The sequence below is a fragment of the Symphalangus syndactylus genome, chromosome 18 (assembly GCF_028878055.3).
Source record: "Symphalangus syndactylus isolate Jambi chromosome 18, NHGRI_mSymSyn1-v2.1_pri, whole genome shotgun sequence".
In the NCBI taxonomy this organism is placed as follows: domain Eukaryota; kingdom Metazoa; phylum Chordata; class Mammalia; order Primates; family Hylobatidae; genus Symphalangus; species Symphalangus syndactylus.
In genome coordinates, this window is record NC_072440.2 from 86,705,797 (window position 1) to 86,730,114 (window position 24,318).

Genomic DNA, 24,318 nt, shown 5'->3' on the forward strand with positions numbered 1-24,318 from the left:
GTCCTTTGGGTTTTAAATCTACTAATTGTTATCTCTGTATTTCTAAATAATATGTTTGGAGTACCATTTCTTGACTTATCAGTTTTAGACATTATTATCATTATTATTTTTTGAGACAAGGTCTCACTTTGTTACCCAGTCTGGAGTGCAGTGGTGTGATCTCGGCTCACTGCAGCCTCCGCCTCCCAGGTTCAAGTGATCCTCCCACTTCAGCCTCACAAGTAGCTGGGACTATAGGTGCAGGCCACCATGCTCAGCTAATTTTTTTTTAATTTTTAGTAGAGACGGTGTTTCGCCATGTTGCCTGGGCTGGTCTTGAACTCTGGGTTCAAGTGATCCACCTGCCTCAGCCTCCCAAAGTGCTGGGATTCCAGGCATGAGCCACTGCGCCCAGCCAGTTTTAGACATTATTGAGTTACTTTTGTGGTGTAAGGAATCAACCTCATTTCTAACTCTACGTACCAATGCATCCCTGTTTTTCATAATTATATAACCATTTTTAAGTTGGTTACCTTTTTAATTTTAAATAATATTTTTAAAATGCTATTTCTTATAACTTCTTTTTGACTTCCACTTTGTAAACAGAAAATTAGCACCTTCTGTCTACTTTTCCTTTGCTTCCTAACGTCTGCCATCTATGCCCTTATTTTTATGTTGTCAAAGCTGATAATATTTCTGTTTCTTCGATAACCATAACTAAGTCTTCTGAGATTGATCAAGGGTTAAATCTAATAAAACCAAATAATGGCATTTACAGTGAATATCCTTCATTACACAGTCACATAGTGTGCTGTGATTCTGTGGATCCTTTTGTGCAGTTACTCTCTCATTGGAGTGCACTGAGCTCTTCTTTCTTACCTACCATTGATTACTGAAAATCATTCCTACTGAATTTTTAACTGGATTGATTTTCTTGTACAGTTGTTGTTTTTCCTGTGGTTTCTCATTGCTTTCTTCTTGTTGGGAAAAAAGATGTCCCCCACCCCTACACAGTGTTCCATAGCACAGTTTATCTGTTGCCTATAATGCAATTTTTTTTGTTAAATCTGTTAACCTTTTTCCTTTTTGGTTCGTGTGTTTCCTTGCCTGCCTCTCAACATTATAGTGGTTTTCTCCTTACTTTTTTCTTTTGGTTTTAAAGATGGCCCTTTCACATATGTTTTTATTCATTTGGAATGGACTTTTGTGTGTGATGTGATGTAGAATATCCAGTTCTCTTCCCCAGCCCCTCGCTTTCTGCATTTGAATAATAACTTGTCTCAGGGTCATTCATTAGATAATTCATCATTTCCCCACTGACTACAATGCCACCATTGTCAAAAATGAAGTTTCCAAATATGCACAGGCTGGCTTCTGGTTTCTTTATTCTGCTCCTTTGGTCGAATTGTCCATCCCTATGCCAGTATCTCACTGTCTTAATTACCATAAGGAATAAGTAATCTACTTTTTCTGGAGTGTCTTGTCTATTGTTAGCTCTTTGCTCTTTCATATAAAGTTTAGACTCACCTTATTGAGTTCCTCATAACATTTTGTTGAGATTTTTGATCAGAGATTCACTGAATCTAAAGATCAAATTGGGGAGAATTGACATCCTTCTGGTATTAAAGCGTTCATTCCATGAATGTGTCTTTGCATTTATTTAAATATCTTTTTATACCTTTAAGTAAAGTTTTATAATTATTCCCCAGAAAAGTCTTTATATATTAGGTTAACTCTCATGTCACTTGACATTTGTAATTGCTGTTACAAAAAGTATCAGTAGTGTCCTTTTTCCTACAGCTATTTAAGATATACTTTACATGCAATAAAATACACCTACTTTAAGTGTACAGTTCGATGTGTTTTGGTAAGCGTATGCTGTTATGCAAATGGAATATTTTCTGAATTATATTTCTTAACAGTTTGTTACTAGTGTATGGAAATGCAAATAGTTTTTGTATTTTAGTCCACTATCTATGTAGTCATCTTGCTTAAATTGTTCGTTAATTCTGGTACCTTAGACTCTTTTGAATTTTCTATAAATAATTATGTAATCAGCAAATACTGACTGCTTTGTGTCTTCCCTTTCGTACCTTATACTTTTGAAAATTAATCATACTTTTTGCAGGGCGGGGGGTGTCTTACTATGCTGGCTAGCCCCTCCGGTGCAATACTGAATAGAAGTGGTTTAGAAGGCATTTTTGTGTTATTACTAATCCCACAGAGAATGCTTTCAGCATTCATTTAGTATGTTATTTGATATAGGTTTTGTAGAAACTATTTATCAGGTTTAAGAGGTTCCCTTTTATTTCTAGTTTGCTAGAAATAAAAATGCTTTTTTTTGTCATGAATGGGTGCTGAATTTTATCAAAGACTTTTTCTGTGTTGAGATGATTATATGATTTTCTCTATTGATGATCAAAGACTTTTTCTTTATTCTGTTATTGTAGTGAATTAACATTAATTGTTTTTTAACATCATCTTTACCTTCCCAGAATAAATCTGAGTTGGCCATTGTTTGAATACACTGCTAGGTTTTGTTTGCTAATATTTTGTTTAGATTTTGGCTATGTTTTTGAGTGAAACTGGCCTGTAACTTCCCTTGATTTGGGGGTTATTTTTATTTTGTTGTTTTTATCACTCAGTGTGCGATTCTTACAAAATGGAGGAGCATTCTCTCTTTTTATATTTTTGGAAGAGCTTGTTCTAGACTGGAGTTATTTTCTTTGTAAATTTTTTATGAAACTCACTAGTGGAGCCATCTAAGCCTGAAGATTTCTTTGTGGGAAGATTTTTAACTGGTAATTCCATTTTTAAAAAACAATTAGACTATTTTTATTGTTTATTTTTGAAGTTACCTTGGAGCATTTTGTATTGGTAGGAATTTATTAATTTTCTCTCAATTTTAAAGGTTATTGACACAACGTTCATAGTATTTTATTGTCTTTATAAGTCCACAGTATGTGTGCTAATGAGCCTTTTTTATTTCCACTCTCATGTATTTATGGCATTTTTTCTTTCTCTTTTTTTTTTTTTTTTTTTTTTTTTGAGACAGAGTCTCACTCTGTCACCAGGCTGGAGTGCAGTGGCAATCTCAGCTCACTGCAACCTCCCCCTCCCGGGTTCAAGTGATTCTCCTGCCTCAGCCTCCTGAGTAGCTGGGACTACAGGCGTGCGCCACCACGCCCAGCTAATTTTTGTAATTTTGGTAGAGATGGGGTTTCACCATGTTGGCCAGGATGGTCTTGATCTCTTGACCTCGTGATCCACCCCCTCTTGGCCTTCCAAAGTGCTGGGATTACAAGCATGAGCCATTGCGCCTGGTCCTTTCTCTTTTTTTTTTTTTAAGCTGACAAATCTTGACTTAGGTTTGTTCCAATCTGTTGGGCTTTTCAAAGGACCAACTTTTAGTTTTGATAATCTCTTATTGTACATATTGTACTTTTTAAATTTTATTTATTTATGCCCTTTATTTTTTCTTTTGTTAAGTTTCTTTGGGTCTATTTTGTTACTCCTTTTCTAACTTTTTTTTTTTTTTTTTGAGATGGATTGTTGCCCAGGCTGGAGCACAGTGGTGTGATCTCGGCTCACTGCAACCTCCGCCTCCCAGGTTCAAGCGATTCTCCTGCCTCAGCCTTCCGAGTAGCTGGTATTACAGGTACCTGCCACCACGCCTGAGTTTTTTAGTAGAGATGGGGTTTCACCATGTTGGCCAAGATGGTTTCGATCTCTTGATCTCGTGGTCTGCCTGCCTTGACCTCCCAAAGTGCTGGGATTACAGGCATGCGCCACCATGCCCAGCTAATTTTTGTATTTTTGGGAGAGACAGGTTTTCATCATGCTAATTAACCAGGCTGGTCTCGAACTCCTGACCTCAGGTGGTCTGCCCGCCTCAGCCTCCCAAAGTGCTGGGATTACAGGCGTGAGCCACCGTGCCCAGACTCCTTTTCTAATTTCTTTAAAGGCATGGTTAGCTTACTCATTTCAGGTTTATTTTTGTTTTTTTTTTTTCCTCCCTAGTAGAAGCATTTAAGGCTATAAATTTATCTGAACCCTATCTGGGTATTACCCAAGTTTTACTATGTAATATTTTTTGTTGTTTACTTCTAAATATTTCCTAAGTTATGTTAGGATTCTTCTTTGAGAAGTATACTTTCTTAATTTCCAAACATATAGAGGTTTTCTAGTTGCCTTTTTGTTATTAATTTATAACTTTTAGTCTGGAAAATGGTCTGTATTTTTCAGTTTTTTAAAATTGGTTAAGACATTTGTTATTAACATCATTACTATGATATGTGGACTTTTTCCACCATTTTATTTGTGCTATTATATTTTTTTAAATTCCCCTTTATGGAAATGTCCCACTTGAGTCACCTTTTCCGCTATAGATAACCATTCTAATGTGCTTGTTGTGTATCTTTTTGTTAGCATATGTTCTTAAAAAGTATTGTCTGTATGTCCCTTTAAGATATTTATTTATGGCTGGACATGGTGGCTTACACCTGTAATCCCAGCACTTTGGGAGGCCAAGGCGGGCAGATCCTCTGAGGTCAGGAGTTCAAGACCAGCCTGGCCAACATGGTGAAATCCTGTCTCTACTGAAAATACAAAAATTAGCCAGGGGTGGTGGCCAGTGTCTGTAATCCCGGCTACTCAGGAGGCTGAAGCAGAAGACTCACTTGAACTTGAGAGGTAGAGGTTGCAGTGAGCTGAGATCGCGCCATTGCACTCCAGCCTGGTTGACAAGGGTGAAACTCTGTCTCAATTTAAAAAATATATATAATATATATATATATAAATATATATTTATATATAATATATATAAATATAAATATATATATATATATAATATATATAAATATATATATATATATATTTATAAGTGCTGTTGTGAACAGCATTTTACCTGTCCATTCTCCCTGAGGTGGACACGTTGGTTGCTTTCAGACCTCTGCCTCCACATATAATGCCACATATAATACCACAGCGTATGGCATGTTTCCCCCATGGAGCTGCATGAGAGTGTCCATATATTAATATCTAGGATATAGTTCTGGGGTCAGAAGTTCTGTGAATCCTGACCAAGAGAAGTATGTTGGAGAATCCAGTAGTTTTAGCGTAGAATTTCACTTAATCTCTTCGTTTTCATTCAGGCTCCATACCCCTGCCTCCACCTGGGGCTCCTGAGCTCAGGGGCTTTCTGCTCAGTTTGACTTGAGAGTAACCTCTGGTTTCCTGGTGGGCCTAGAAAGGAGCAGTCATCTGGCTATATGGTGTTGGGAGTGGGGCTGGAGGTGGTGGGGATTGGGTGGGAATTTGCTGCTTCTTATCCATTCTTTCAACCAGTCCTCTTATCTTAATGCAACCTCTCACCCCTCCGTCAGAGGTTCCAGGCCTTTCTGTGGCTCCACTTTCCATGCCTTGGGTGAACCTGACTTAAGGTTTCTTCTGTTTAAAAAGCCCTCCCCATATCAAGTTTTCTGTTAGAAATTTAAGTACAAATGCAGCTGGGACTGAGAGCTAAGAATTAGAACTTGGATTTTTCCTTATTAATTCTTATTTTATTATCTTAGCCTTGGATTTTTTTTTTTTTTTTTTTTTTGAGACGGAATTTTGCCTTTGTTGCCCAGGCTGGAGTGCAATGGAGCGATCTCAGCTCACTGCAACTTCTACCTCCCGGGTTCAAGCGATTCTCCTGCCTCAGCCTTCCGAGTAGCTGGGATTACAGGCATGTGCCACTACCCCCAGCTAATTTTGTATTTTTAGTAGAGGTGGGGTTTCACCATGTTGGTCAGGCTGGTCTTGAACTCCCGACCTCAGGTGATCCAACTGGCTCAGCCTCCTAGGATTACAGGTGTGAGCCACTGCATCCAGCCTGGATCTTTTTTTAAAAATGAATAAAACATTGTAGATAAAAGTGTGGTCTCCTGTGTCCCTCTTCCTCATCTAATCACCCTTTCCTTCTCCCAAAGGGTAGCCACTAACATTTGTTTGGTATTCATGATTTTATACTTTTTGAAATACTTTTATTAGATATTTATACATCTATAAAAATCAGATATGTTAAAACTATACATAAATGGTCATGCTCTACATATCGTTCTGTACGTTTATTACTTTATTAAGTAATATGTTTTTGAAATTTATCCAAAATCTCTAATGGTATTCCATTGAATGACTTTGCCACAAGTAATTCATTCTTCATTGCTGGACATTATTTCCAGTTTTTCACTACAGCCTACAGTGCTGCTTTGAGCATTCTTGTATGGAGAAATCCTGTAAGGTAGGAGGCTAACTACTGGGTCCTGGGATATGAACATTACATATTCAGGATAGCGCGAGTAATAATATAGTAGCAGATTAACCACCAAATCTCAGTGGTTCAGCTCATAAATGTTTATTTGTTACTCACACCCAGTCCGTTGTGGATTGGAATGACTGGAGCAGCCAACCTGGGCAGTGGTTCGATGGTGTAGGCTGCTTTACTCTTCTGGCTCCACCATCTTCACACGAGCCCGCCTCATTGCTGCCGCAGGGGAAGAAAGCGTAGGGACAGCTCAGAGCCATTATTCTGTGCTTTGGTTCAGAAATGACACATACCACCTGCCTCACAGCCCCACCTAATTTCAAGCCTGAATAGCCTTCTGTGTGCCTAGGGAGGAGAGGAGAACCAGATACTGGTCAGCTCTAGTAACTTGTTCTACAAATGTCTTCAACTCTACAAGATACTACCTAGAATTCAGATTTTATAGTTTAACTATTTATTAGTCCGAATTACTCCCAAGCCAAGAATATAGTCAGCAGACCACCCCCTCCCCCGCAAAAAAAAAAAAAAAAAAAGCTCTGGTAGATTCTGTTTCAGATTCAGATGAGATGTTCAGCAGTTAATTCTATTTAGTTTGACTAGATAACTTTTGAGGATCCTTTCAACTTTGAGTTTCTATGTCTTACAGATTTTTTTTTCCGTATTCAATACATGTTAATGGTTCCCGAACTTGGCTGATACCAAGATCAATCAGAAAGCCTTAAAAAGTACAGAAGGGCCGGGCACGGTGGCTCACTCCTGTGATCCCAGCACTTTGGGAAGCTGAGGCAGGCGGATCACCTGAGGTCCAGAACTCGAGACCAGCCTGGCCAACATGGAGAAATCTCATCTCTACTAAAAATACAAAATTAGCTGGGCGTGGTGGTACATGCCTGTAATCCCAGCTACTTGGGAGGCTGAGGCAGGAGAATTGCTTGAACCTGGGAGGCGGAGGTTTCAGTGAGCCAAGATCACGCCATTGCACTCCAGCCTGGGCAACAAGAGGGAAACTCCGTCTCAAAAAAAAAAAGAAAAAAAAAAAGTACAGATGACCAAGTTACTTCCATTCTACGTCAACTTAATCATAATTCTGGAAGTGGCTTAAGAATCCACGTTTTGAAAAAGTTCCCTGATACATCTGATCAGTTTACAGAACCACTGCATTAGGAGGACATAAAGAGTTTTAGCTATATGAACGCAAACTAAAAATTCAACACTAAGTATTAAGAAATGTGCAGAGTGTAATGCAGGGTACAAATACAAACATATGAGTAGCAGTTCTTTTTTTTTTTTTGGAGACAGAATCTTGCTCTGTCACCCAGGCTGGAGTACACTGGTGTGTGATCTCAGCTCACTGCAACTTCTGCCTTTCAGGCTCATGCAATTCTCATGCCTCAGCCTCCTGAGTAGCTAGGACTACAGGTGCGTGCCACCATGCCTGGCTAACTTTTTGTATTTTTGTAGAGATGGGGTTTCGCCATGTTGGCCCAGCTGGTCTCGAACTCCTGACCTCAAGCAATCTGCCTGCCTTGGCCACCCAAAGTGCTGAGATAACAGGCGTGAGCCACTGCACCCAGCCATGAATAGCAATTCTTTTTATTTTTATTTTATTTTTATTTTTATTTTTTTTTGCACACAAAACAATAAACATTTTCTAAAAGTACATACTAACAAAAAGATGCATATCAAACATATTAGGAAGGTTGCACATGGGAAGACGGGGAATAGAAATGGGGGGTGGGAATTAAAGAAAATAAATGAGAGAGGGACTTTGTATGGATCAATGATAATAACTCAATCCTCTATTTGACAAAGAAGAAGGAGAAGGAAGAGGAAGAAAAAAAGTGGGATACAGGATCAGAAAGGGAGGAAAATAGAAAAAATTAGAGTATGACTCCAGGGTAGACCTGTTTGGTTGTCGCTTGGTTCATTGGTTGGTTTGACAGTTGTATTCTTCATATGTTTCGCCATGTTGGCCAGGCTGGTCTCGAGCTCCTAGCCTCAAGTGATCAACCCGCCTCAGCCTCCCAGAGTACTGGGACTACAGGCGTGAGCCACCACATCCAGCCCCCACATTGCTTCTGGCCTCTGTGGTAGACCTCCCAGACGGGGCGGCCGGGCAGAGGCGCTCCCTACATCCCAGACGGGGTGGCCAGGCAGAGGTGCTCCTCACTTCCCAGACGGGGTGACCGGGCAGAGACGCTCCTCACTTCCTAGATGGGGTGGCAGCCAGGCAGAGACGCTCCTCACTTCCTAGACGGGGTGGTGGCCGGGCAGAGGGGCTCCTCACTTCCTGGACGGGGCGGCTGGGCAGAGGCACTCCTCACATCCCAGACGATGGGTGGCCGGGCAGAGGTGCTCCTCACTTCCCAGATGGGGCAGCCAGGCAGAGGCGCCCCTCACTTCCCAGATGGGGCAGCCGGGCAGAGGCGCCCCTCACTTCCCAGACGGGGCGGCCGGGCAGAGGCGCTCCTCACTTCCCAGACGGGGCGGCCGGGCAGAGGCGCTCCTCACTTCCCAGACGGGGCGGCCGGGCAGAGGCGCTCCTCACTTCCCAGACGGGGCGGCCGGGCAGAGGCGCTCCTCACTTCTTCCCAGACGGGGCGGCCGGGCAGAGACGCTCCTAACTTGCTAGATGGGGTGGCGGCCAGGCAGAGGAGCTCCTCACTTCCCAGACGGGGCGGCCGGGCAGAGGCGCTCCTCACATCCCAGACGATGGGTGGCAGGGCAGAGGCGCTCCTCACTTCTTCCCAGACGGGGAGGCCGGGCAGAGACGCTCCTCACTTCCTAGACGGGGTGGCAGCCGGGCAGAGGGGCTCCTCACTTCCCAGATGGGGCGGCCGGGCAGAAGCGCTCCTCACTTCCCAGACGGGGCGGCCGGGCAGAGGCGCTCCTCACTTCCCAGACGGGGCGGCCGTGCAGAGGCGCCCCTCACATCCCAGACGGGGCGGCCGGGCAGAGGCGCCCCTCACTTCCCAGACGGGGCGGCCGGGCAGAGGCGCCCCTCACTTCCCAGACGGGGCGGCCGGGCAGAGGTGCCCCTCACTTCCCAGACTGGGCGGCCGGGCAGAGGCGCTCCTCACTTCCCAGACTGGGCGGCCGGGCAGAGGCGCTCCTCACATCCCAGAAGGGGCGGCCGGGCAGAGGCGCTCCTCACCTCCCAGACGGGGCGGCCGGGCAGAGGAGCTCCTCATAACCCAGACGATGGGCGGCCGGGCAGAGACGCTCCCCACCTCCCAGACGGGTCGGCGGCCGGGCAGAGGCTGCAATCCCAGCACCCTGGGAGGCCAAGGCAGGCGGCTGGGAGGCGGAGGCTGCAGCGAGGCAAGACCACACTACCGCACTCCAGCCCGGGCAATACCGAGCACCGAATGAGCGAGCCTCCGTCTGCAGTCCCAGCACCTCGGGAGGCCGAGGCGGGCAGAGCACTGGAGGTCAGGAGGTGGAGACCAGCCTGGCGGACATGGCGAAACCGCGCCTCCAGCCAAAGGAGAAAAACCAGGGAGGGGTGGTGGCGCGCGGTAATGCCAGGTAGTCCGGAGGGCAGGGCAGGATAATCACGGGAGCCGGACGCAGGGAGTCTGCAGTGAGCCGAGTTAACGCCAGCCTGGGCCACAGAGGGAGGGAAGGCCGAAAGAAAGAAAGAAAAGAAAGAAAGAAAGAGAGAGAGAGAGAGGGAGGGAGGAAGGAAGGAAGGAAGGAAAAGAGGAAGGAAGGAAGGAGCAATTCTTAATGTTTGCTAAGATTCGTAATCATTAATTCAGCAAATACTTACTGAGGACCTTCTAGCTACTCTGCAAGGCTCTGACAGTGTTCACATAGTACTTTGTGCATTTGCAAATAGGTTTGAGTGAGAGTGAGGAAGCCAGTTTTATGTAGTTGCAGTAGGCTAACCAGAATTTAGTTCATGAGATCCTTTTAATTGAAGGTTAATGCTGTTGATAGACTTTCCTGATAGGCTCACCAATATTTCCTTTTGTGTGTAGCCAGCAAAATAATAAATTAGTACAAATCGAAGTCTGACTCTTGAGAAAATGTGTGGACTCCAGGCCTGGTGCAGTGGCTCATGTCTGTAATCCCAGCACTTTGGGAGGCCAAGGTGGGTGGATCACCTGAGGTCAGGAGTTCAAGACTAACTTAACCAATATGGTGAAACCCCATCTCTACTAAAATACAAAAATTAGCTGGGCGTCATGGTAGGCGCCTGTAGTCCCAGCTACTTGGGAGGCTGAGGCAGGAGAATTGCTTGAACCTGGGAGGTAGAGGTTGCTGCGAGCCAAGATTGCACCACTGCACTCCATCGTGGGCAACAGAGCAAGACTCCATCTCAAAAAAAAAAAAAAAAAAAAGACCTCAGTTTGCCTTTCTGTAAAATGGTGTTAATAAAACCTGTCTTAATTGTCTCAGGATATTTTTTTAAACATAATATATGAGAAAGTGCTTTTAAGTGGTTAGAAGGCTATAAACTTTTAAAGTCTTTTCCTTCAAATAAAGTTAATCATGTTACAAAAATGTAAACTCCACAAAGGCCAGACTTTATCTTGTTCTCCGCCGAATTCCTATTACCTAAAATACTGCTTGGTGCATGGTAGGCACCTAAAATGTATTGAGTGAATGAATTATACCCAACACAATTTATATACACAGGCATCTGTCTCCTCCCCACCATTTATGTTTTTGCGTTTTGTTTTGGTTTTGGTTTTCTTTCAGAAAGTAATACAAGTCATGTACCTACAGTTTCCTAAAGCCGCCACTAGATGTCAGGCATATTTCTTTGTGTTCCTTTCTGGGGGGTGGTGAGAATATTGAGTAAACAAGGTTTTTCAAATAAATCGCAAGACTTGTATTCAAAACAAAGCCAATTCACGTATCAGCACTCTAGCAACTTCTGTTACTTCCAAGTCTCTGAGAGAAATGAATTGCTCCTTTTGGCAAAAACATATTTATACCACGTCTACCTCTGGATGCCTCTAACAGGCTTCTTGTGATCCGAATTCAAGCAATTTGCTCTTGCTAATTTTCTAACCACAGAGTTCTTAAGCCTAATCTCTTTAATTAGTGGTTAGTCACCATTGCATTTCAGTTTGTGTAGATTTATTTCTGAGGGGAAGCAAAACTTCCACGTGTTGGCTTAGTGTGTCTATTACCCTGAATTCCAGCGAGAAAGAGCCCAGTGTCTTCCACTGCACACACCTGGGATTCATCTTAACAGGGGTGGGCAAACTATAGCCTGCAGGCTAAGGCCAACCTGTCCCCCATGATCTAACAAGACTTTTATATTTTTTAATGTTTGAAGAGAAATAAGAATATTTTGTAAAGTGAAACTTACATGAAAATCACGTCAGTGTCCGTAAGTAAAGTTTTATTGGGACCGGCCGCAGTGGCTCACCCAGCACTTTGGGAGGCCAAGGCAAGTGGATCACTTGAGACCAGGAGTTCAAGACCACCATGGCCAACATAGCGAAACCCCATCTCTACTAAAAAAATATAAAAATTAGGCGGGTACAGTTGCATATGCCTGTAATCTCAGCTACTCAGGAGGCTGAGGCACGAGGATTGCTTGAGCCTGGGAGGCAGAGGTTGCAGTGAGCCGAGATTGTGCCATTCCAGCCTGGGTGACATAGCAAGACTCTGTCTTAAAAAAAAAAAAAAAAAATTATTGGGACACAGCCATACTCACTGATTTCTTTGTTGTTTATGGATGCTTTCGAGCTACAGTGGCAGAACTGAGTCATTAACGACTGAGACCAAATGGCCCTTAGAGCCTATATTATTTACTGTCTGGCCCTGAAAAAGTTTGCCAACCCCTGCTCTCAAAGAAGGGTGTCTAAAAACTGCAAATTTAGGGCACTTTGTGCTTCTTTAGACTCTTTTTTCTGAATGATCATCATCTTTGGTTTGATGGCCCAAGTTGTTGTTTCACCCAGCGGTGAAGATAACTAACACCTTTTGCTGAAGGACTCAGATAAAATTTGTTACCTAAAAACCAGACTGCCTCTTACTGACAGAAAGTCTTTTATTTGTTTCTTGCATCCTTTGCATACATAAATATATAGCATGTTTGAACAGCTAAGCCAACCAATTTTCTCCACACATTGCATCCAAACAGAATTAACCTAGATAATTAAAAAATACTGTTATACTGTTATTTAAATTATACTGTAATTATAAAACTGTAATTACAGTAATACTTTAATGTAGCTCTAATTTGTTCTATTTTAACTGCTCTTCTATTTAATACTGACTTAGACTCTTTGTATACATTACTTTGATATGAACTTAAAAAATCTGTTCTGTTTGTTGTTTTTTTCCTATACCTCATAAATCTTCTCTTTGAACTTTAGACAACTATGCTTTAAGTATCGGTGCTATCAGTGTTTATGAACTTTTTGGTAAAACACAAATATGCTTGTTTTCTACTTATTCATAACAACTTTAAATATATCAGCAGAATTCACCAGACCAGGAATAATATAAGACCATTTGTAACCCTGTGAAAGAACAAGTCTAACTTCTTGTTTATGTTGTTTAATTATTAAAGCATAGTCTTGTGACACTTCTTTTAAAATGGTGGATGAGTCTGGAGTTAAAAATGGCTTTTGTGACAAGGGTACTTATGGTGAATTGCCTTGCTGTTTACAGCCATTTTTAATTGGTTTGTTTGTTTGTTTGTTTGTTTGAGACGGAGTCTCGCTCTGTCGCCCAGGCTGGAGTACAGTGGCACAATCTCGGCTCACTGCAACTTCCATCTCCTGGATTCAAACAGGTCTCCTACCTCAGTCACCCGAGTAGCTGGGTCACACACCACGCCTGGCTAATTTTTGTATGTTTAGTAGAGACAGGGTTTCAACATGTTGGCCGGGCTGATCTCAAACTCCTGACCTCGTGATCCACCCGCCTCAGCCTCCCAAAGTGCTGGGATTACAGGCAAGAGCCACTGCCCACAGCCTACAGCTTTAATAAGCCAATTTTTTTTTTTTCTGAAGAGATTTATTAATTGGTTTTATTGTATTCTCCAATTATCAGATGTTACAGAATTCATAATATTGATAAGTTAGTCTAGGTTGAAACACTGTCTTCCGTAGTATTTATTGAATGTGTATTGTGAGTTGGGCTTTCTTCTTTTGATGGGAGACTAGAGTCTTATTTGAGGAAATTGACAAATGATACTTTTTTCTTAGACCTCTAAGTCAATCTGATGTTCCATTTGCTTGAAAGGAGTATCAGATTCATTCTAGGTATCTTGATCTCCTGAGACTGAACCTGCTTGGAAGATTGTAATCTTGAACCATTTCTGACAGGTAAATATGCAGGTTGAGCATCTCAATTCTGAAAATTCAAAATCTGGAATGCTCCAAAATCCGAAACTTTTTGAGTGCCAACATGACACTCCAAGGATATGCTCATTGGTGCATCTCAGACTGTAGATTTTTGGAATTCGCATGGTCAACCAGGGTAAATAGAATGCAAATATTCCAAAATCCAAAATATGAAACACTCTGGTCCCAAGCATTTTGGATAAGGGATTCTCAACTTGTACTTTGATTCCTAGATCATAGCTCATCTGATATTAATTGTCTTGCATTTTGCTGTAATGATTTTTTGGGTTGTTTGTTTTTTAGAGACAGGGTCAGCACCATAAGACAGAGTGAGAAAACAAAAGTAAAAAAAAAAAAAAAATAGAAACAGGGTCTTCATCCGTCACCGAGGCTAAAGTGCAGTGATGTGATCACAGCTTATTGTAACCTCAAAACTCCTTGGCTCAAGAGATCCTCCTGTCTCAGCCTCCCAAGTAGCTAGGACTACAGGCACATGTCACCACGCCTGGCTGATTTTTATATTTTTTTGAAGTGATGGGGTCTTGCTATGTTGCCCACGCTAGTCTTGAACTCCTGGCCTCAAGAAGTCCTCCCACCTCAGCCTCCCATAGCGCTGGATTATAGACATGAGCCACTGTGCCTGGCCTGCTGTAATGATTTTGAAAAACTTACCGTTGGTGACATGATTTGCTTACCAGTGGGCCATTAGGCACCTAAAACTTGGGGTCTATTCAATTTGTCTTTTTGGGAAAAGAAGAGTTGCTTTTTATTCTCCTGTATGCATAGCCTAGCATGTGAAGGCCATTAGGTCACAGCTCATCTGATACTCTTTCTGTCTTGCATTTTGCTGGGATGAATTTGAAAACCTAGAAGCTGAGGAATACAGGGTTGACTTAGAGCCTTGAGCTTCACTATGTCCTGGTATGAATGTTATCTGTTTTGCTCCGTTTCAGGCTGAAAGTCCCAGAATCATTCTTCTGAGCTTAAGGTTGCTTACTAGCCCTGGAAGTATACCTCTCCAAAAAGGAAAGAAAGAGCAAAGAGGGCTATGCATCATCTAAGACAGTCCTAGAAATAGGATAACGTTTTTGCCTGAACCTCAGTATGTATGTGTGTGTGCATGTGTGTGTGTACGTGAGTGTGAGTGTGTGTGTGTTGGGGTGGGAGAGAGGGGAACTTGCACTCACGAACTCACACGTGCATATGTATGTGTGTTACCTCTGTGTGTGTGTGAGAGAGAGAGAGGGATGCTCATGTGAACAGTAAATGTGATGAGTATGGTGCAGTGAGGAGAAACAGCATTATGTAATACAACAAAACTCAGAACTGTCAAGCTTTAGTCCAAGGAGAGTGATTATTTACAAGTGGCTGTGACTTTGTTCTGCTGAGTTTCACTCTGCTCTTGAGATTTTCTCACCCTGTTTGCCATTATCCTACTATAAAGCTCTCTGCTTTTAAACTCAAAATCTCACAAAACCTCACAAATCATCATCCCTTGGTATTCTTTTTTTTTTATTGTGGTAAAAAATATATATATAAAATTAACTATCTTAATTTTTTTAAGTGTACGATTTTTAAGCGTACAGTTCAGTAATGGCAAGTGTAATCGTATTGTTGTTAAACAGATCTTCAGAACTTTTTCCATACCCGTTAAACAGCAATGCCCTTTCCCCTCCACCCCCTGTAACCACCATTCTACTTTATGTTTCTATTAATTTGACTGCTTTACATACCCTGTGTGAGTGGAATCATACGGTATTTGTCTTTTTGTGACTGGCTTATTTCACTTAGTATAATGCCCTCAAGGTTCTATGTTGAGGTATCTGTGTTGCAGCATGTGACAGGATTTCCTTCCTTTCTAAGGCTGAATGATACTCATTGTATGTAGATACCATATTTTGCTCATCCATTCATCCACCGTTGGTAAAGATATGGTACCTACCTACATATAATGGAATATTATTTTGGGTGGCTTTCACCTCTGGGCTATTGTGAATAGTGCTGTTGTGAACATGGATCTCTTGGAAACTCTGCTTTCAGTTCTTTTGTATGTATTCCTGGTAGTGGGATTGCTGGATCATATGTTCTATTTTTAATTGTTTGAGGATTCGAGGAACCCTCATACTGTTTTTTATAGAGATTGCACCATTTTTTAATCTCACTAGTAGTGCAAGAGTTCCAACTTTGCACATCCTTGCCAACACTTGTTATTTTATGTTGATTTGTTTTTATAGTAGCCATCGTAATGGGTATGAAGTAATATCTCATTGTGATTTTGATTTGTCTTTTTTTTGAGGTCTAATTTATGTTCTATAAAATTCACCCACCGTGACAGTTAAATTATTTTCAGTTAATTTATATAATTTTGCAACCATTGCCACAATCCAGTTTAAGAATATTTCCATCATCCAAAAAGTTCCCTCCTATCCATTTGTAGTCAATCCCAGCTCCCACTTCCAGCCCTAAGGCAATCACCGAACTACTTCCTGCTTTTTCTAGAAATTACACATAAACAGAATCGTACAATATGTAGTCTTTTGTTTCTGACTTCTTTCATTTAGCATAATATTTTTGGGATTTATCCATTTATTTGTTTCAAGAATAAATACGTCATTCTTTTTAATGTTCAAAATACCCTTTGCATGAATAGATCACATTTTGTTATCCATTCACCAGTTGATGAACATTTGGCTCATTCTTAGTTTTTGACTCTTATGAATAACGCTGCTATGAACATTCATGTCTTTCTGTAGACATATGTTTTCATTTGTCTTTAGTACATATCTAGGAGTAGAACTGCTGAGTCATGCAGTGCAAGCATATGTTTAACTTTTTTTTTTTTTTTTTTTGGATACAGAGTTTTGCTGTTGTTGCCCAGGCTGGAGTGCAATGGCATGGTCTTTGGCTCATTGCAACTTCTGTCTCCTGGGTTCAAGTGATTCTCCTTCCTCAGCCTCCTAGGTAGCTGGGATTACAGGCGCCCACCACCATGCCCAGCTAATTTTTGTATTTTTAGTAGAGATGAGGTTTCACCATGTTGGCCAGGCTGGTCTCGAACTCCTGACCTCAGGTGATCTGCTTGCCTCGGCCTCCCAAAGTGCTGGGATTACAGACGTGAGCCACCGTGCCCAGCCAAGGGTATATTGCATATACTGTTTTCTAAAGTGATGGGAGGCCGGGCACGGTGGCTCACACCTGTAATCCCAGCACTCTGAGAGTCTGGGGTGGGAGGACTGCTTGAGGCTAGGAGTTCGAGACCAGCATGGGCAACATGGCAAAACTCCATCTCTACTTAAAAAAGATACAGAAAAATTAGCAGGGTGTGGTGATGCATGCCAATGGTCCCAGCTACTTAGGTGGCTGAGGTAGGAGGATGACTTGAGCCTGGGAGGTTGAGGCTGCAGTGAGCCAGGATTATACCACTGCACTCCAGCCTGGATGACAGAGTGAAACCCTGTCTCAAAAAAGAAAGAAAGTGACAGGACTATGTTACAGTCCCACCAGCAATACTTAGGAGTTCCAGTCTCTCCACATTCTCATCAGCACTTGGTATATTGTCATTCTTTGGACTATAGCCATCCTAGTTAGTGAGTGGTAGGATCTTATTGTAGTTTTAATTTGTATTTCCCTAATGACCAATGATATTGAGTACCTTTTCATGTACATATTAACCATCCACATATCTTCTTTGTTACAATTGTCTATTTAGATATTTTGCTTAAATATATCTTAAAATATTTTTTAAGTCATGACTTAAAATATATTTAAAATATATACTTAAAAATATTTACATAAACTTTTTATTTTGGAATAGCTTTAGATTTACAGAAAAGTTTCATAAATAGGACAGAGTTTCTGTACACCCTGCACTCAGTTTCCCCTGTTGTTAACATCTTAGAAATGAAGCAGCCGGGCACAGTGGCTCATGCCTGTAATCCCAGCACTTTGGGAGGCCGAGGCAGGTGGATCAATTGAGGTCAGGAGTTCGAGACTAGCCTGGCCAACATGGTGAAATCCCGTCTCTACTAAAAATACAAAAAATTAGCCAGGCATGGTGGCGGGCTCCTGTAATCCCAGCTACTCAGGAGGCTTAGGCAGGAGAATTGCTTGGGAGGTTGCAGTGAGCCAAGGTCACGCCATTGCACTCTAGCCTGAGCAAGAAGAACAAGACTCAGTCTTAAATAAATAAATAAATAAATGCACACGTGGATATCCACTTGTCCAAGCACCAGTTGTTGAAAAGACCATTCCTTGCACCATTGAGTTGTCTTGCCATCTTTGTCAAAATCAACCGAGTATAAATATGAGTTTATTTCTCAATTCTGTCCCATTGACCTATGTGTGTATCTGTCCTTATAGCTGTACCATATGATCTTGGTTACTAGAACTTAATAGTAAGTTTTGAAATTGGGTAGTGTAAGTTCTCTTCTTTTTCAAAATCATTTTGGGTATTTTAATCCTTTGCATTTCCACACACATTTTAGTCTATACCTGTCAATTTTAACGAAAGATTTTGACAGGGATTCTATTAAATCTGTTGATCAGTTCTCCTCTTCTTCCTTCTCATACTCTACCTTTCTTCTCCCTTGTTTTTTGTCGGTGTATTTGTTCTGCTTTTTGTTTTTCTTGTCTTCTGTGTTTGCATTAAGTCTTGTATAGGGCACAGTCATCTTCTATGTGTAACAAATTCTTAGCAGTAGCCACAACCATGGATATATTACCTTTGATTCAACCCACTTTTATATCCTGCTTAATGATAATACTGTCAATGAAAAATCCTTTTAAGATTTTTCAGCTGGGCACGGTGACTCATGCCTGTAATCCCAGCACTTTGGGAGGCCAAGGCGGGTGGATCAGTGGAGGTCAGGAGTTGGAGACCAGCCTGGCCAACACGGTGAAACCTCATCTCTACTAAAAATACAAAAATTAGCCAGGCGTGGAGGTGGGGCCTGTAATCCCAGCTACTCAGGAGGCTGAGGCACAAGAATCGCTTGAATTCGGGAGGTGGAGATTTCCGTGAGCCGAGAGCCACTGCACTCCAGTGTGGGTGACAGAGCGAGACTCTGTCCCCACCAAAATAAAAGATTTTTTCAAAGATGTTTCTTTTCATGTGAACTTATAATACAAATCATCTGTTTCTAAAAGGGTGTTAGATGTATGCAAAGAAAATTCAGAGATGAAAATTCAGATCTAGTAAATTCGTTTAGCACTACAATATATTTATCCTATGACATAAACCGGCGCATGTCTTTTTTTTTTTGCGGGGGGGTGGTGCGGGCTCTTATCCCTTCAGTGACTTCCCCTTACACTTGAAAGCCGAAGTCTATACAGTGGTCTACAAGGCCCCATAAAATCTGGTTCCTGGCAACCTCTCTAACTTTATTTTCTGCCACTGCCACTTTCCCATTGTTCTATCCTCCTTTGTTATTCTGGTTTTGTTCCTTGCAAATACCAAGTATGCGTGCACCTCAGGGCCTTTGCAACTACTGGTTCATTTGCCTGATGTGCCCTCATCCTCATATTCACATGGCTTATTTGTTTATGTTATTCAGATCTCTCCTTAAATGTTAGCTCCTCAGAGATACTTTCTGTAACTCTTTTATGTAAAATAGCACCATCAGTCACTCTGTTTCCTCTTATCGTTTCAGTTTCTGAAATGACACTGGCCATTATATGACATTTTAAAAATTCATTTTTGTGTTTGTTTATAATCTCTACCCTATTAGACTGTAAGTTCTTTGAAAACAAGGCTTTTCTTTTTTTTTTTTCCCCACCAAACTCATTTTACTGCCAGAGACAAGGACTTTATTTTACTTCCTGCTGTATCTCCACATCTGGCGTGGGTCTGGCAAATAGTAGATCTTAAATACTTACAGAATGCATAAATGCATGTGTATCTATATGTGTTCATGACTTACTAATAGTAGTGATATTCATGAGGCATTCAGGTTATCAAATGATATCAGTGTGTCAGAATGAGGCAGGCTTTATTTCTTGTGGGGTTTTTTTGTTTTGTTTTGTTTTGTTTTGTTTTTTCTTTTGAGACGGAGTCTTGCTCTGTCACCCAGGCTGGATGAAGTGCAGTGGTGCGATCTCGGGTTACTGCAACCTCCACCTCCTGGGTTCAAGCAATTCTCCTGCCTCAGCCTTTCAAGTAGCTAGGACTACAGACACCCGCCACCATGCCCAGCTAATTTTTTTGTATTTTTAGTAGAGATGGGGTTTCACCATGTTGGCCGGCTAGTTTCAAACTGCTGACCTCAAGTGATCCGCCTGCCTCGGCCTCCCAAAGTGCTAGGATTACAGGCGTGAGCCACCACGCCCGACCTATTTCCTGTGTTTTTACAGTGCTAGACCAATAATTCAAAAATTGAAGTTGAAAGCAGTGGTTCTCCAGTTCATTATGATTGTTTTAAAAATCCTTAAAAAGTAATCATTCATAGTATTAGAGAAATTTGCTTTCCTTTGACATTTATTTCTTCCCTATCTAAACCTAAGTTATACCTGTAATATAATTTCATGCAGACATTGAGCCTCAGGATTATATTTCATTTGAATGGAATTTCTTAATAGGATTTGTATACTGACTGCAATTTAGAATAATTTCAATATTTCTTGGCACCTTTGCAAGTCCTCATATTGCCCACTTTTGACTGGTGCCTGAGTTTAGAACCTGCTGTGTTAGCTCTCTTTCATTCTTCTCAAAACTCTAATCTGTTTACATATTTCTAACAAATTAATCTTCCTGAGTCACTGCCTTTGTCATATTACTTCCCTATTTAAAAATCTACAAAACCTCACTGCCTGTAGAATGAAGGAGGCACTCCTCGTGCTGGAATTCAAGGCCTGTGTAATTGGGACCCACCTTACTTTTGGAATCTTATCTTCTACTACTAATTTATGGAGGACAAAGCCTCTGCTCTGCCAGACCTGCTACCTTCCTACCCTTTAAATTTTTATAGCCCTTTCCACTGAGCTAGCTCATGATGTCCCAGCCCAGCTACCCGCTTTCCTGAATGTCCTGCTTATCTCTCTCAGACTTACAGGTTTTCTATATCCTGGAGTCCAGTTTAAATCCTGGTATGTCCATGCAACCTTCCTTAAACCCTCCAAGTAGCTAACTCATATGGATCTCTTCTTTGCATTCCTAAATTTCTTGAGCTCTTATTACCGGTCATTTGAGTATCCAATAAAATGCTATCTCTTTCTTTAAGGATTTCTTGAGTATGTATTAAACCTGGACTTCGTGAAGATTGTAAGCACTTTCTTTGCACCTTCAACTTCTTAAGGGCTGGGATTGTACATCTTTAGTGCCTGGCAGATTCCATGTGTTTGTGGGACTGAACTTTATACTGATTTGTGTTTCTAGAGGATGGAGCACAATTGTAAAGTTGAATTAGGTTGAATTCGGCAACTTTCTTGTAGTCTCTGTGTTCAAGGTCACATTATAGGACCTTGCTTGTGGATTTGGTGTGCTTTTGCTGGTCCTACTGACGGTTTGGAAGGCAACCAAAGAGAAGTTACTTATACTGTAAAAATCTGTATTTTTTATGAGCTTTTGGAGAGAAGTTTGTCTTTTACTACCAGAAATAATCCTGGAGGTCAAGATAAGGTTGAAATAAGGCATCTCCTTTGGTGTAAAGTGGCCCTTTTCTTTTGTCTCACTTCTCCCCCTTTGGATCATGTTAATGGAATAATCCTAAGGGTAAAACTGGAGACATTGGCTCCAAGCATGAATTTAAAGTAATGTTCAGTTAAATTGTATTGAATAATCTACATATTTGGTTTTTCACTTTTTAAAATATAATTGTTTTGGAACTTAGGGGACTTCTTTTTTCCCTTTAGTTATTTCTTCCAAGCTGTGACCACCTCATGTTTAATTCTATATAAATCCAGCTGTTATTTTTCACTCATTTCCTGTGTCCAGTTTATCACAAGGAAAACATTCTTGTGAAGAGCTTTTCCATAGAGTTTATTGAGATGAATTTTTAATGTCTTCATTTTGAGAAATTGATTAAACTGCTACTGATGTTATCTTGGTGAGCTCAGCCCTATTGAAAGCTTAAAATCTAAAACTGATACTGTATGGAAGTATCAGTTCCATATGGAAGCATTAAAAAAGTAACCTGACTGGGCGCGGTGGCTCACGCCTCTAATCCCAGCACTTTGGGAGGCCAAGGCAGGTGGATCACCTGAGGTCAGGAGTTCAAGACCAGCCTGACCAATATGATGAAACCCTGTCTCTACTAAAAATAGAAAAATTAGCTGGGCATGGTGGCATGCACCTGTAATCCCAGCTACTTGGGAGGCTGAGACAGGAGAATCGTTTTAACCCAGGAGGTGGAGGTTGCAGTGAGTCAAGATCGTGCATTGCACTCCAGCCTGGCCAACAAGAACGAAACTCCATCTCAAAAAAAAAAAAAAAAAAAAAGTAACCTTAAATTTGAACCAACATGAATTTAGGGTATGAAACTGATTTATATTGCCATAATCTATGCATTTCTCACATAAATGAAGTGAATAAATATAAATAAATGGTATGATGCTGAACAAAAGAATACCTTTTAAGAAAATCTTTTATGTTTCCATATAGGTTTAGTATATTAATATGTATTGTTCATCTGGTTGTGTGGGCACTCTAATTTATAAGCTGATCATCTCAAATTCCCTCTCATATTTACCAAGTTGTCAGGTAGGAAACATAAACATTTTATTCCTGCCCCTTTGAGAAAATCAGCAATTGGAGCATGCTATAATTTATAATTACAAAGAACAAAGGCCTAAAAGAGAAATTCCTAACCACAGGCCCACTTTCACATGGGTTTGAAACTAGAATTTATACCATATTTTTAGCCCCCAAATCCCACCTCAGAAATTTAATTAAATTTAAAGCTTCTCTTTTTGGGTGGTGCTCTCAGAAACCTGTCAGAAGCAAACATAAATTCTCTTTGTAGAAAGGGACTTAAGCTGGGTGTGGTGGCTCACACCTGTAATCCCAGCATTTTGGGAGGCCAAGTTGGGCAGATCACTTGAGGTCAGGAGTTCGAGACCAACCAGCCTGGCCAACATGGTGAAACCCTGTCTTTATTAAAAATACAAAAATTAGCCAGGTGTGGTGGTGGGTGCCCGTAATCCCAGCTACATGGGAGGCTGAGGCAGGAGAATCGCTTGAATCTGGGAGGCAGAGGTTGCAGTGAGCCGAGATCTCACCACTTTACTCCATTCTGGGCAATAGAGGGAGACTTCATCTCAAAAAAAAAAAAAAGAAGAAACTTAAAAACCTTAGCCTTGAGTAATCTCCACAGATAAGTTCCAAGGAACTTGAACTCACGTAAGAAAAAAATAAGCTGGCCTGAGTAAGAATTAACAGGAACAATACATTAAAGTCCTACAAAGAGTGTGAACTATCAAATACAGATATAAAGTAAATATTTTTTTTAAAAAGGAGTATGTTAAAAGTATAAAGTATGAAGAAACAAAAGAATATAAAAATTACCAGAAAATCTGAAAAGGAATCAAATAAAACTAGGAATTAAAAAAAATTGGAAACCTCAATTAGATAAGGTAAATATCAGATTAGATTTAGAGATTATAAACCTACAGATAATTGGAATTCTGGAAGGACAAAATAAAAAAAATTCTTGGTAAGGCCAAAAGATAATGAATGGAAATTGTCCCAAGTTTATAGCAGTGGTCAACAAATCTTAATTAAGAATCTAGGCTGGGCATGGTGGCTCATGCTGTAATCCCAGCACTTTGAGAGATCAAGGTGGGCAGATCACTTGAGGTCAGGCATTCGAGACCAGCCTGGCCAACATGGTGAAACCCCATCTCTACTAAAGATACAAAAATTAGCCGGGTGTGGTGATGCGTGCCTGTACACCCAGCTACTCTGGAGACTGAGGCACAAGAATCATTTGAACCCAAGAGATGGAGGTTGCATTGAGCTGAGATCGCACCACTGCACTCCAGCCTAGGCGACAGAGCAACACTCTGTCTCAAAAAAAAAAAAAAAAAGAATCTAAAAGAAAATTGATACCCACACACATCATAGTAAAGCTAGAGGACCCCAGAGACAAAGAAAAATACTAAAAACAAATAGAAGATTATTTACAAAGAATTAACAATTTCACAGAGAGTTTACTTCTGAAGAGCAATATTAGAAACCAAAGGAGAGTGGAATATGATCTTCAAAGAACTGAGAGGAAAATAATTATAATCCTAAAATTGTATACCCAGTGAGAAAATACCTGTCAAGAAAGGCAGAGACAAAAACATTTGCAGATGAATAAAAATGCTTACTACTAAAGGAACCTCTATAAAGGAATTTGTAAAGGGTATGTTTCAAGGAGAAGGAAAATGATCTTAGACATTTGACAAAATTCAACCCTCAATTCACATTTTTAAAAACTCTCAGAAAGTTAGGAATAGAGGGTACCTTATCAATCTGAAAATGCACATCTATGAAAAACCTACCTAGCTACCATCATACTTAATGTTAAAAGACCGAACATTTTACCTTAATACTGGGAACAATGCAAGAATGTCACTCTTAGTGCATCTATTCAGCATTTTACTAGTGATCTTAGCTAGTGCAGTAAGACGAGAAAAAGAAATTAAAGGCATTCAGATCGAAAAAGAAATATTAAAATTTTCTTTATTCATAGATGACGTGATTGTATACATAGAAAATGCTAAGGAATCTACAAAGCAAAA

General features: G+C 40.9%; 1 protein-coding gene across 26 annotated transcripts in view; it reads left to right on the plus strand.

Annotated features, from left to right (window-relative positions):
- Window positions 1-24,318, plus strand: part of DTNB (dystrobrevin beta) — a 306,511-nt gene that overhangs the window by 146,031 nt on the left and 136,162 nt on the right. The gene's annotated exons all lie outside the window — the stretch shown is intronic.